Consider the following 14,439-nt stretch of genomic DNA (forward strand, 5'->3'; position numbering starts at 1 on the left):
CGGCATTCATTCTATCAAATAATCCATTTTCTCTCATTATATACAATCTATTATTAATTGAACAAAAAAATTATTTAAATAATATTTATTTTGATTTAGTATAAAATTATTGTTTTTTATAAACAGTATTATAAGTAAATTGTTATATATATATCGTAAAAATTAATACAAACTATAATTAATTTACATTTTAGTATATTTTAGTTTAGTAGGCATAGGCTGTTAATTTACATACTATATATATATATAAACATTTATATTGAGTTAAATTTAATTAATTTTATTTTATTTTTTGTAATTTATTATAGAAATTAGTTTAATATTTTAAGTTTTAGTAAATTTATAATAATTACATAAATTATTGAAAATATAATTTAAAGTAATTTTTATAATATATTAACCAAATATAAAAATTTTGTTTCATGTTTTGTTTTGATATTTGTTTTTTTTTGTTTAATATGTTTTATATTTATGTATAAATGTTTTTTATATATACTTTTGGTGTTTTTTTTCAGCAAATTTTAAGTTTAGTATTATTGTATTAATTAGACAAATAATAATTTTTTTTTGTATTAACTAATATTATATATATCTTATATTTTTTAACTACATAAAAGTATCGTTTTAATATACTATAATAATAATAATAATTAAAAAAAATTACATACATTATAATAAATTGTTTGGAAACCATTGACTGACGGTTTTGTTTATGAACTACCCGTCCATAGGATTGTTGATAATATTTAGTTTCAGCCAAATGTATTGATTTATAATTATATTTATAACCGAGTGTTTCATAGATTGATGCGCTGGTAATCATAACATGTGTTTTATTATAACAAATTAAATTCATAAAATTATTTATATTTGAAACAAATGTTAGCAAATCTTTAACAAATATATTATTATTATTATTATTATTTTTGTATATCACGGTTGTTCCGGTGTGATCACAGTTGTGTCGGCCACTTTTGGTGGCAGAGACACGACTGGTTAGACTCAACTCAAGTCTAGTATTTTTCTTACTGTTCTACAACTCTGAAGTATCACTGCTTTTTGCATTTCATAGATCTTAGTTTTTCTGATTTCCAGTGATTCCAAACTTAGGGCCAGATTTTTCGGTATTACGGCCATTGATGACAGGATTATAGGTATGATTTCAACTTTCTTAATGCGCCACATCTTATTGATCTCATAGGCCAAGTCTGTATATTTTCGGCGTTTCTCACTATGCGTGTCCTGTAGTTTGTGTGTTAGTGGGACCGCTATGTCTATTATGTACGCCTTATCTTGATGTTTGTCTACTAGTACTATATCTGGGCGGTTGTGGGCCACAGTTTTATCTGTTCTTATTTCTTTATCCCAGTAGAGCTTGGCTCTGTTGCTTTCCATTACACTTTGTGGCTCGTATCTATAGTATGGTAATGGTTCTTTGATTAGTCCGAATCTTATTGCCAATTCCTGATGTATGATTTTGGCTACTTGGTTGTGACGGCTTAGGTACTCGGTGTTTGTGAGTACTTTACACCCATTTAGTATATGTTCTATTGTTTCGGACTCCATATGACACATCCTGCACTTGTCTGTTGGTATATTTAGCTTTTGGATGTATTTCTGATGGTTTCGTGTCGGAATCACTCGATCTTGTATTGCCATCATGAACCCCTCTGTCTCTCCATGAAGACCGGCGTACTTCAACCATTTTGTAGACATTTCTTCGTCTACGTGTGTTTGGTTGAGTTCTGCCCGGTATCTTCCGTGAAGTTCTTTTGAGGCCCATGTGTTAATCCTCTCTTTTTCATTTTGTATTTCTATTTGATGTTCATTATTGCTGAGATTTAGAGGTGTGTAGTTGTAATCGAGTGTTGATGTTATTTTGTGGAGCTCTGAGACATTGCATTTTTGTTGATGGTATTTTCTCAGCAATTCTCGCTGTTTGGCTTCAAGGCTTACAATGTTTAGTAACCCTCTACCCCCATGTTTTCTACTAACACATAGTCGTGCTACAGAACTTCTAGGGTGGTGTAGTCCAAACATTGTAAGTTGTCGCCTTATATGTCTTTCAATTGTCTCAAGTTCTGTTTTACTCCATTTTATTATTCCGAACGAGTATGTCAGTACAGGTATAGCCCAAGTGTTTATTGCTTTGAATTTGTTGTTTGAGTTTAGTTGAGATTTTAGTATTTTTATTATTCTTTGGTTTAATGTTTTCTTTATTTCTTCTTTAACTTCTGTCATTTTAGATTTATGCATTTGCTTAATTCCTAAGTACTTATATATATCTCCATTTTCTAGTGCCTTTATATATCCATTTTCAGTTTCGTATTGATTTCTTTCAGAATAGACTCCTCTTTTCAGTTTCATTATAGCACATTTATCTAATCCAAATTCCATATTTATATCATTGGAGAAAGTTTCTGTTGTTTTTAACATTGCATTTAAATCAGATTCTTTTTCGGCGTATAGTTTTAAGTCGTCCATATATAGTAGATGTGTTAGATTATATTTTGTATCACTTGATTTTAGATTTACGCCTTTTAGCTTTTTAAGTAGTGATGACAGTGGGTTTATGGCTAAGCAGAACCACAGAGGACTGAGTGAATCTCCTTGAAATATTCCTCTATTTATTTTGATTTCTGTACTTATTTTTGTTTCATTATTAGTATTGACACACAATTTAGTTTTCCATTTTTTCATCATATTTTCTAATGTGTTTATCAGTGTGTTGTCAATTTTATATAGTTTTAACACTCTTAATAACCATTTATGTGGGACTGAATCGAATGCTTTCTTATAGTCTATGTATGCCATTTCAAGATTTCTATGTTTTTGACGAGCTCTTATTGTTATAATATTGTCTATTGTTAATTGCTCTTTACAGCCCATTGAGTGTTTTATACAGCCTTTTTGTTCTTCAGCTATTATGTTGTTGTTACTTAAATGATTATATATTTTTGTTGATATTATGGATGTTAGGATTTTATACATTGTTGTTAGGCAAGTGATGGGTCTATATTTGCTGGGATCTGATGTATTTTCTGTTTTTGGGAGTAGATATGTTATTCCGGAAGTGAGGAAGTCATCGGTTTGTCCTGTTTTTATTATTTTATCCATTGCTATTGCCATTGGTTGATGTACTGTTGTAAAGTGTTTGTACCAGAAGTTTTGTATTTTGTCTTGTCCTGGGCTTTTCCAATTGTGGGATTTCTTGAGGGCTTCGGTTAAGTCATCTTTAATTATATTTACTGAAGTCATAGGTGGTATTTCTTTATTTTCATCTTCAATATCATTTATCCAATTAGATTCTTTATATTCCTTTGGGTTGCTCCAGATTTCTTTCCAGTAGTTTTCTATTTCATCTATTTGTGGTGTATGGTTAATATTGCTTGAATTTATTTTGTTTTGATTTCTATAGAACATTTTTTCGTTATTATAGAACATTGTATTTTGCTTTCGTCTTTCGCTTTGTTGTTTATATCTTCTGATTCTTTGTGATAGTGCTTGAACTGTTTGTTTTAATGTGTCGTTGTAATTCCGGATAATAGCTTCAAATTCAGGTTTTCCAGGTTTTGTCTGTAATAATCGGTATATATCTTTTAATGATTGGTTAAGTCTTTTTGATTTGTTTCCATTTAACACTTGCGTTATTCTTCCTATTACTTGTCTTTTCCCTTCTATACGTGTCTCTATTCGCTTTTGCCATTTAGGTATTATATTTTCTTGATTTAGTTTTGTAGTTGACATGTGTTGTATTTTGTAGCCTAAGAGTCTCGATACTGCTACTGCTGCACAGTATGTTATTGTATTAATTGTGCTCAACGACATGTTATCTTCGATGTAATCTTTAAGTATATCATTAATTGTTATTATTGTAGATCTTGTTTTTACGCCACTTTTTATTTTTGGTAACTTAGGTCTGAGTTCTATTTCAAAGTCTTTATATTGTTCTAAAGAAGTTTTTAGTTCATTTTCTGCTGTTATTCTCTTTATTTCATCATTTGTATTGATTCTGTTATCTGTTGTTGTAGGTGTCTCTTCCATTTCTGGCACTACTTCTACTGTGGTATTTAATTCAGTTGTTTCATTTAATGATAGTTCATGTGCCACTTGCTGTTTGATTTCTTGTAATTCTATTGGGGATATTTTATTATTCTTTGCTAAGAATCGCCGCTGGTCTGCAATCCTTTGTTCCGTTACATTTAGTTCTGGATATTTCTGTTTGAATGCTAAGTAAATTTGGTTTCTGTAATCAGTCATATTTGTTTCGAGTCGAGTTGATCTGTAGTATTCGCGCATTATCAAGGTATTCATCTCATGTGTCCATTTCATGCGCTTTTGCGATTTTTCAACCAAATTGGTCAGTTGTCGCTGAGAACCAGCTTGAACTGAAACATTTTGGAGGTTAGTCTGATTTTGTTGACTAGTCTGCGGTCGCATTACATCACAGCTTTGCCCGCATAGCACATCACTGCGTGGGATATGATGCATACTTAACGAACTGCAGTCAATGCCTACCTGCTGAACGCGGGATTTATTTGAGAGGGTACCTCCCGAACACCCCCGTTATTCCTTCGACTACGTGTAATCATAATTATATATATATTTGTTTTTGGCCTTTTTACGGGGTCCCAGTCCCTAGAATAAGCTCAACACTAACATGTGTCTATTGCCACCCATTTCTCACCACTAACATGTGTTTGTTGAAATAGGATTTTTTATTTTTTGAAACAAAAGTGGCCATTGCGTGTGAGGACGAGTAACTACTCGAAGGGTGAAGAGACATCCTTGCGGACGTCTCTTCGGGGTGGGGGCACCTTTTTACTGGCACCCCCGGGTGGGGGCACCCTTGCGGGTACCCCCAGGTGGGTACCGATACCGAAGTACCGATACCCGGGGTCGGGCAGAAACTCGTCCTCACTTAGCACCCCGCTTTCCCCATACTACTTAAGTTGGCCGTCCTAAACAGCGTTGGTTGGGCAGGGACGGGAAGCACAGTTAAAACAATTTTTTTTCTCAGAAAAATTGCTTTACCACATCGGGGCTCGAACTATAGATCTTACTCTCCATTACACTACATAGCCCTACACACTAACCACTACACCACTGTGCCTCCTCTTTTATTATTATTATTATTATTATTATTATTATTATTATTATTATTATTATTATTATTATTATTATTATTATTATTAGTATTAGTATTGTTATCGATTTTCATAACTTTTTCAATAATTTTTTTCTCAATTTCAGTACCATTAGTCTGAATAATGAAAAAATAAAATAAATAAATAATTTATAATTATTATTTTTGAAAATAATATTTTTTTGTATTATAAAATATTGCTAAATTTATATTAATGCAAAAAAGTTAAATTAAAATAATATGTTTTTTTTATTTTAAAAATAATTTATAGAATTAAATGTGAATTTGAAAAATTCTATTTAAAAAAACAAATTTAAATAAATATTATTATTATTTTTTTAGAAATTTTTTAATCGGTATTAATATTTTTAAGAATTATTTATTTAAAAAAATTAAATAAATAAATAAATCTATCAATTTAACATGATTAAATTTATTTGATCGCGACTTAAAAATAGTATTGTATTCATTTTATCCATAACTTTATCTAAACTTTCAAACGTATCGATTGTTTGATGCGATTGTTGTATAGTTGTCGATAGGATTTCATTGTTTAGAAAATTAATGGCAAAAAACTTGACAACAAGTAATACACCGATAATTATTAAATAATTAATTGTAGTATTTTTAATGGAAACACCTATAACATATATAAATTATAAATATATTTAAAATTTAAAATTTTATTAATTTAATTAGTATTCATTTAAATTGTTATTAATTAATTGCTATTATTATTATTATTATTACTCATAAAATAGATGCTATTTATAACTAACCACAAGTTTGTCAATAATAGAGTCAAATAATATTTAAAACTGTTTGTTTGTTATTTTAATTTCCATAGAATTAATATATAGTAATAATAAAATTGATTTAATCACCAAAAAAATGATATTATTTAAAAATATATAAAAATAACTAACCTTGATGATTTATTTGTAAACATTTCATTACATAGTAATATTGCTGTACAATATATAACGCATTGAAACATTAAATACCAAAACTAAATATAAATAAATACATATACATATTATTATATAATATAATAATAATAATACTAATGTATAAATGTATATATTATGCCAATATAAATTAATAATAAAAATTAATAATATTAATAATAATACAAACTTTAATATCAATTATTTTGAAAAATCCTAATAAATCATTATATTGTGTGACGGGATATTTGCCTCCAATTAATACAATAGTTGATAATATTTCTGAATAAACAATATCTGTATAGTTTATAATGTCATCGGTTAGTAGCAAATATTTCATTGATATATTGATAGTCTAGTAAATCACCAAAAAAAAAATATTAATAATAAAATAAATATAAATATATTTAGTTATAATTTATATAAATTTTTTTTTGTTTAAAAAATATGATTGCCTCATAATGCTTAAGATAAGTTATGTTATTGTTGTTGTTGTTGTTGTAAATACTATCATCGACAAATATTAAACTATTTTTTTTAAAAAATAATTATTATTTTAATTAAATTTTGATATTAATAGTAAATGTAAATTTACAACAATTATATATATATATACAAACTTATATTTTGTGCGTTTAATTAATTCCCTTAATATTAGATAATCGTGTGAACATATTATAGATGTACCACCAAAAATATGTTGCTTAATAATATAAATAATAATTAATTAATAATAATAATTATAATAATAATAAATTAATAATAATAATTATAACAATAATAATTAAAAAATCAATTTATTAATAATAATAATAAAAATCAATTAATTAATAATAATAAATTAATAATTATAATTATATTATTATTATTATTATTATTACTACTACTACTACTACTATCATAATAAATAGTTAAAAATATAAATAATTAATTAAAATTATACATACTTTATAATTACTATAAACAGTTAGATTACCAATTGATTCAATTGATGTTAAATCAAATTGATTTGGTTTATTATCCATATAAGTGCCACATTCAAAATTAGCATTCAAAGTCATTATAAATTAAAATAATTATAGATACTTTTTTTAAAAAAAACTATAAAATTATTTTCTACAAATTATTGTATTTTATTTTTTTAAATAATAATAAAATACAATATAATAATGTTGTTAATAATGATAATAAATCAGCTTATATAGTGTCTATATATATACAGTATATAGAATGTATAAATATATATCTAATAAAAAATGCTTAACTATGATGTCCAAACTATTAAAAAAACATTTTTTTAATAATTTAATTTTATTATACAAATAAGTTATGAATTATTTTTTATAACTAATTATTTTTTGCATTAGTTATAACTGGAAAAGTTTGCTTTATTTTATCAAAAAAAAGTTTACAAACAGATAAAACTAATAAATAAATTAATAATTTTTAAAAAAACTTTTGAAATATATTATATTTATATAAAATTGTTTTACATTACCTTAGATTTATTTATTTTTCAAAAAAAATATATATTTTTAGTATTATTTTTAGTTAGCCATCATATATATACTATATAATTATCTATTTATACTTTATATATGAAATATTTATGTCATTAAAAAAACAAACTTGAAAAGTTTTTTTTTCTGAAATCTATACGAGCCTTTTTTGTGTGTGTCTGTCTGTAGCATTTTTTTGCGAATTTTGAAATTCTGACCTCAGATTCAGTTAGAGGACTACTAATAATGTATTGAAAAGTTTAATTAAAATTTTGATATCTCTTCGGGAACATAGACAAAATGGCGGCCAAAGTAAAAAAAAATTTAAGAAAAATTTTTTTAAGTATAGATTTGAATAAAGCATCAAAAACAAGGATAAAAAATATACATTAAAATTTTGATATCTCTTCGGGAACATAAAGAAAATGGCGGCCAAAGTAAAAAAATTAGGTAAAAATTTTAACGTTTATAATTGTAAAGAGTATCAAAAATATGATATAATAAATCAGTATAAATTTTTTTAAATGGCGGCAAAAGTATAAAAAAAATTTAAGAAATTTTTTTAAAGTATAGATTTGAATAAACCATCAAAAACAAGGATAAAAAATATGCATTAAAATTTTGATATCTACGGGAACAAAAAGAATAAGTATAAGCGGAAAAAGTATAATTATAGATGATTATTTTGTTATACTAAATCATTTGATACCACACATGAGTAGTTGATTATTTTGCCAAACCGAGTCATTTGATACCCCACATGACTATAGTTGTTTATTTTGACATACTGAATTATTTGATACCATACATGACAATATTTATATTATGTATATTTGACCAGTTTTTAAATTTTTATATGTTATTATATAGCCGCTATAATTATACAAACTAATAGTTTTCAATGTTATTCAAGTTTTTTTTCTGAAAATGCTTTCTAGCATTCTTAACTGGTTTTTGTATAAAATAATTTCTAATATATTTGTGTTTTTCTTTATAATTATTTATTTATGAAATAATTTTTTTCCATAAATTGATAATTAAAAACAAAGTCTCAGTAATATCTCTGACTTTTCATTGTATAATTAAAAATGTAAAATATTTAAAATATTTTATTATAGCATTTATTTATTATGTTATATTATTATAGCTAAAACAAAAAAATATTAAAACTGTATATATATTTTATTAGTTAATCGAAAGTTAAAAATAAATCGAAATTAAATAATTAATACATTTATTTATTTATTTTAAATTACTAATTATAAAATTTAAATATAACTATGGATTTGATTTATTAATTAATAATGAAACATAAATTGTAAATTTATTGTATATTATATTATATAATATTTAGTTAATGTTAGTAATTATATAATTTACATATGATTTCCAAACCATATGCTATAATAGTAGCGATAATGCCTATGATTAAGGGTCCCAATGCTATCCTCAGCTCATCCACTATCATATAATCCCTGTCCACATAATATGTTGACTCATCCATCAATTTATTATTATTATTATTATCATCTAAAGTAAGTCGTTTAATACCTTCGTCACTCATTTTAGCGTATAATCCATTTTCTCTCATTATATGCAATCTATTATCAAAAAAAAATGATAACATTATTATAAATAATATTTTAAATAATTTATTATATAAATAATTATTTATTTATTTTTTGATAAACTATACTTTGTTAAAAAAAATAAATTTTTAAAAATGTATAGAAAAAAAAAATAAAAATTATATACATTGTATATTATTTTTGTTTTGTTTTATCATTTTATTAACTAATTTTATCCTAATAAGTTATTAATAAAGTTTATAAATCTAATTATAATATTTTTTTAAAAAAAATAAAATAAAAATAATACAGTACACATACATTTTAATAAATTGTTTTGAAACAATTGATTGTCGATTTTGTTTATTAACTACCCGTCCATAGGAATGTTGATAATATTTTTTTTCAGCTAAATGTATGAATTTATTTCTATATTTATTAATGAGTTGTTCATAAACTAGTTCACTGACTATCATAACATGTGTTTGATTATAACGTATCAAATTTATGTAATCATTTATATTAGCTAATAATGATACAACATTGTTTAAAAATATATTATTAGTATTATTATTATTATTATTATAATTATTTGTTGCTTTTTTAAATAATTTTTGTTCAATATTTGTACCATTATTCTGATTATAAAAAAAAATTATATTTTAATAATTTTAATAAATGATAATTAATTAATTAATAAATAATTAATAAATGATAATTAATTAATAAACGATAATTAATAAATAAATGATAATTAATAAATAATTATTATTTAATAAATAATTATTATTTCATAAATAATAATTATTTCCTAAATAAATAATTATTTAATAGATAATAAATAATTATTTAATAGATAATAAATAATTATTTAATAGATAATAATTAATTAATTAATTAATTATTATTGTATACTAAATATTGTATGCAGTGTGTATATTTATTTTATATAATTTACAATATTAGTGAAATAATATTAAAATAAACTAGATTACCTTGATTAAATCAATTTCCTCATTACTATAAAATAGTATTGTATTCATTGAATTATCCATTAGTTTATCTAAATCTTCTAACGTATCGATTGTTTGATGCGATTGTTGTATAGTTGTCGATAGGATTTGATTGTTTAGGAAATTAATTGCATAAAACTTAACAATAAGTAATACACCAATAATTATGATATTATTAATTGTAGTATTTTTAATTTTAGCACCTATTATATATAAATATATTATATATAAATATATTATTAGTTTATAAATTATAACTTTTATTAATATAATAAATATTATTTAGTATAAAAATTTGTTATTACCAATAAAAAAGATGTTATTAATTACTAACCACAAGTTTGTTGATATTAAATTCAAATAATATTTAAAACTGCTTTATATTGTAAAAAGTAATATTTTTAATTAAAAAACAAAAATATTATATATTTATAGTATAATGATTTAAAAAATGTAAAACCTTGATGATATATTTAATAATATTTCATTAGATATCAATATAGTTGTACAAAATATAACACTTTGAAACATTAAATACCAAAACTATAATATAAATAAAATATAAAATTTTATAATATATAAATTAGTTAAAGTATGATAGCAGGCGCGAAAAAACTATTTTTTTTTTTTAAATAAATATATAATACAATAATCACAAACTTTAAAATCAATAATCTTAAAAAATCCCAAAAAATCGTTATACTGTTGGACGGGATATTTGCCGCCAATTACGACAATACTTGACATAACTTCTGCTAATACTATATCAGTTAAGTCTAATATGTTATCCGTTAGCATAATATTTTCCATCGATATATTTATATTCTAGTTAATTAAAATTAATTAATTATAATTTATAATATATAAAATTATATATATATATATATATAGTTATATAAATAATTATATATATATATATAATTATATATATATATATATAATTATATATATATATATATAATAATATATATGATATATAAATTAATATTATATTCTAGTTTGATATTTTTATTGTATTTTATTTTATTTACAGAATATATATATAGTAATAATTAATATATATATATAGTAATAATTAATATATATATATATAGTAATAATTAATATATATATATATAATATATAATTACCTTATAATATATATGACTTATTCCTTTATATGTAGTACTTATGTTATTTGAAATACTATCATCGACAAATATTAAACTTTTTAAAATTTATTGAAAAATAAAAAAATTATTATACAAATTACTATTTAAAAAAAAACTAATATATTTTTTGTTATTATTATTTTTTTTTAAAAAAAACCTGTATTTTGTGCGTTTAATTAATTCCCTTAAAACCAAATAATCATATGAACATAATATAGTTAGACCATCATATAGATGTTGCTTGGTTAATTTAATAGATAATAATAATAGTTATTATAATTATAATAAATAGTTATCAATAAAAAAAAAAATTTTAAACAACAAAAATATATATTTATTTATTTATTACATTTAAATTATTATATAAATTATATATATACTCACTATTAATGAACTATAAACAGTTAGATTACCAATTGATTGAATTGATGTTAAATCAAAGTTTGTTGGCTTATTATCCATATAAGTAATACATTCAAAATTAGCATTCATTGTAGTCAATAGTCAATATAGATATTTCAATAATTATTAGTTAAACTAAAAATTAATTATAATTTTTTTCTTTTGCAAAATTATGATTATAATGTTTTACTAATAAATTAAGTAAACAACATTATTATTTTTATATAATTTTTATTTCATAGCTAACTAAATAAACTAAAACTTTAAATTAAATTTTTAAAAAAAACTAAAAATCAATTATTTAAACATACTTAATATATATATAAAAATAGTATACTTTTAAGATAGTATAGTTAATTTTTTTTCATAAAAAATCTTATTATATTTATAGTAAATTGTTTTACATTAGTTTTTAATATCTCCTACAAATGTTAGAAATTAATTAATATATTTATTTATTTTTATTTATTTTTATCATTTAGCCAACACATTTGATATATATTTATACGTCATTAAAATAAAGACAAAATTATTATTATTAATACATTAATATTATATATATATATACTGTATATGTGTGTATATATACATACTATTATATATATAATGATAATAATGTATAAGATTTTAATGATTTATTTTATCCAATTGATTCAATTGATGTTAAATCAAATTTTGTTGGTTTATTATCCATATAAGTTACACATTCAAAATTAGCACTCATTGTAGTCATAGATATTAATAATTATTAGCAAAATCTATAAAAATCTATAATATTGTTTTTTTTTAAATTATTATATTTATAATAAATATAATGTTTTAATTTAATTAAATAAATAAAATACTCAATTTTTGTCAGTTTATATATTGTTAAATAAATATATACAGTATATATATAATAAACTAATATTTAGATATGATATCCAAACTACAAACTTTTTTTGCTTGTTTCTTGCTATACATTAAGTAAAAAGTTTAAAAAAAAATTATTAAAGCTAAATTATTATAGTTATAACATTTACTTAATAAAAACAAAATTTATACTTTTAAACTAGTATATTTTATAAAAATAATTTATTTATAGTAAATTGTGTAATATATAATATCTGCTACTAATGTTAGACATAAAATATTAATATATTTACTATAATTATTTTTTGTATATCAATTTTATATACTTATATGTCATTAAATAAAAAACAAAAAATTATTATCATTATTATTAATATAATAATACATTAATATATGTGTAATAATGTAATAATTTGTTTTTATTTTTATCTATTTATGAAAAACAAAATTATTATTTTATCATAAATAAATTATTAAAACAAAAAATATCAGTACTATCTCTGACTTTTGCCTTTTTTTTGTTATTAAAATTTTATGATTATTTTTTCTTTGTATATTAATATTTGATTATAACATTAATGTTTATCAATAATATTACTTTGTAATAATAGTTAATTAAAAAAATAACTATTTTTTATCAACATTGAAAAAATATTATAACTTAAAATATATTTATTTTTAGTTTTATTGAAAATTTTAATTACTATGAATTTGTTATACTAATTATATTGATGTTATAGTTAATAAAAAATATAATACAATATATTAGAAGTTTAAAAAAGAATATTTATTTGTTATATTAATTATTGTATAAATTTATATAATTAAAAAAATACTATACAATACCATACAATACGTAATAAAATTTAAAAAAAACTATTGACAAACTTTTTTAAAATATTTATCATTTTTATTACAATTGTTTATTTCTATTATATATATATACTATTAATATTTAAAATTAAATATTTTATATGTAATATTATTATTAATAATAGTAATACAAAAATTTTAATAATTAATTTCTAATATATTTATTTATTGTTATTTATTTATTTTTTTTTTGATAAATTATTAATTTAGTTTATATTGCATAACAATAAAATAAAAATTTTCAGTACTATTAGTATAAACTAGTACCAATATTAATCTAGATTACCTTGATCAATTCAATTTCCTCATTACTATAAAATATTATTGTATTCATTTTATACAATACTTTATCTAAATCTTCTAACGTATCTATAGTTGTATGCGATTGTTGTATAGTTGTCGATAGGATTTCATTGTTTAGAAAATTAATTGCATAAAACTTAACAAAAAGTAATACAACAATAATTATGACATTTTTAATTGAATTATTTTTGATAGTAACACCTATTTTATATATAAAAAAATACATGATATTATTATTAATTATTAAATTTTAATAATGCATTGAAATATTATTGATTTATTATTATTATTATTATTACCCATAAAAAAGATGTTATTGATTACTAACCACAATTTTGATGATAATAAAATCAAATAATATTTAAAATTGCGTTATATTTTTTTTTAAAAAAAAGTTATATTAATAATATAATTAATTTTATTAAAAAAACAAATATAATGATAAACTACTAACCCGTTTGATATATTTGAAAATATTTCATTAGTTAGTAATATTGTTGTACAAAATATAACGCTTAATATCATTAAATACCAAAACTATAATATAATTAATAATATATATTAATATATATATATATATATACAAAAAAATGTATAAATCAAAACAGTATAATACGTATAAATATATATATATATATATATGGTATATAAGTATAGAAATTTTTAATTATAAATAATAATAATT

This window comes from Oppia nitens, unplaced genomic scaffold (assembly GCF_028296485.1).
Source record: "Oppia nitens isolate AA-2021 unplaced genomic scaffold, nextdenovo-longstitch-racon4-pilon3 scaffold1_pilon_pilon_pilon, whole genome shotgun sequence".
NCBI lineage: Eukaryota > Metazoa > Arthropoda > Arachnida > Sarcoptiformes > Oppiidae > Oppia > Oppia nitens.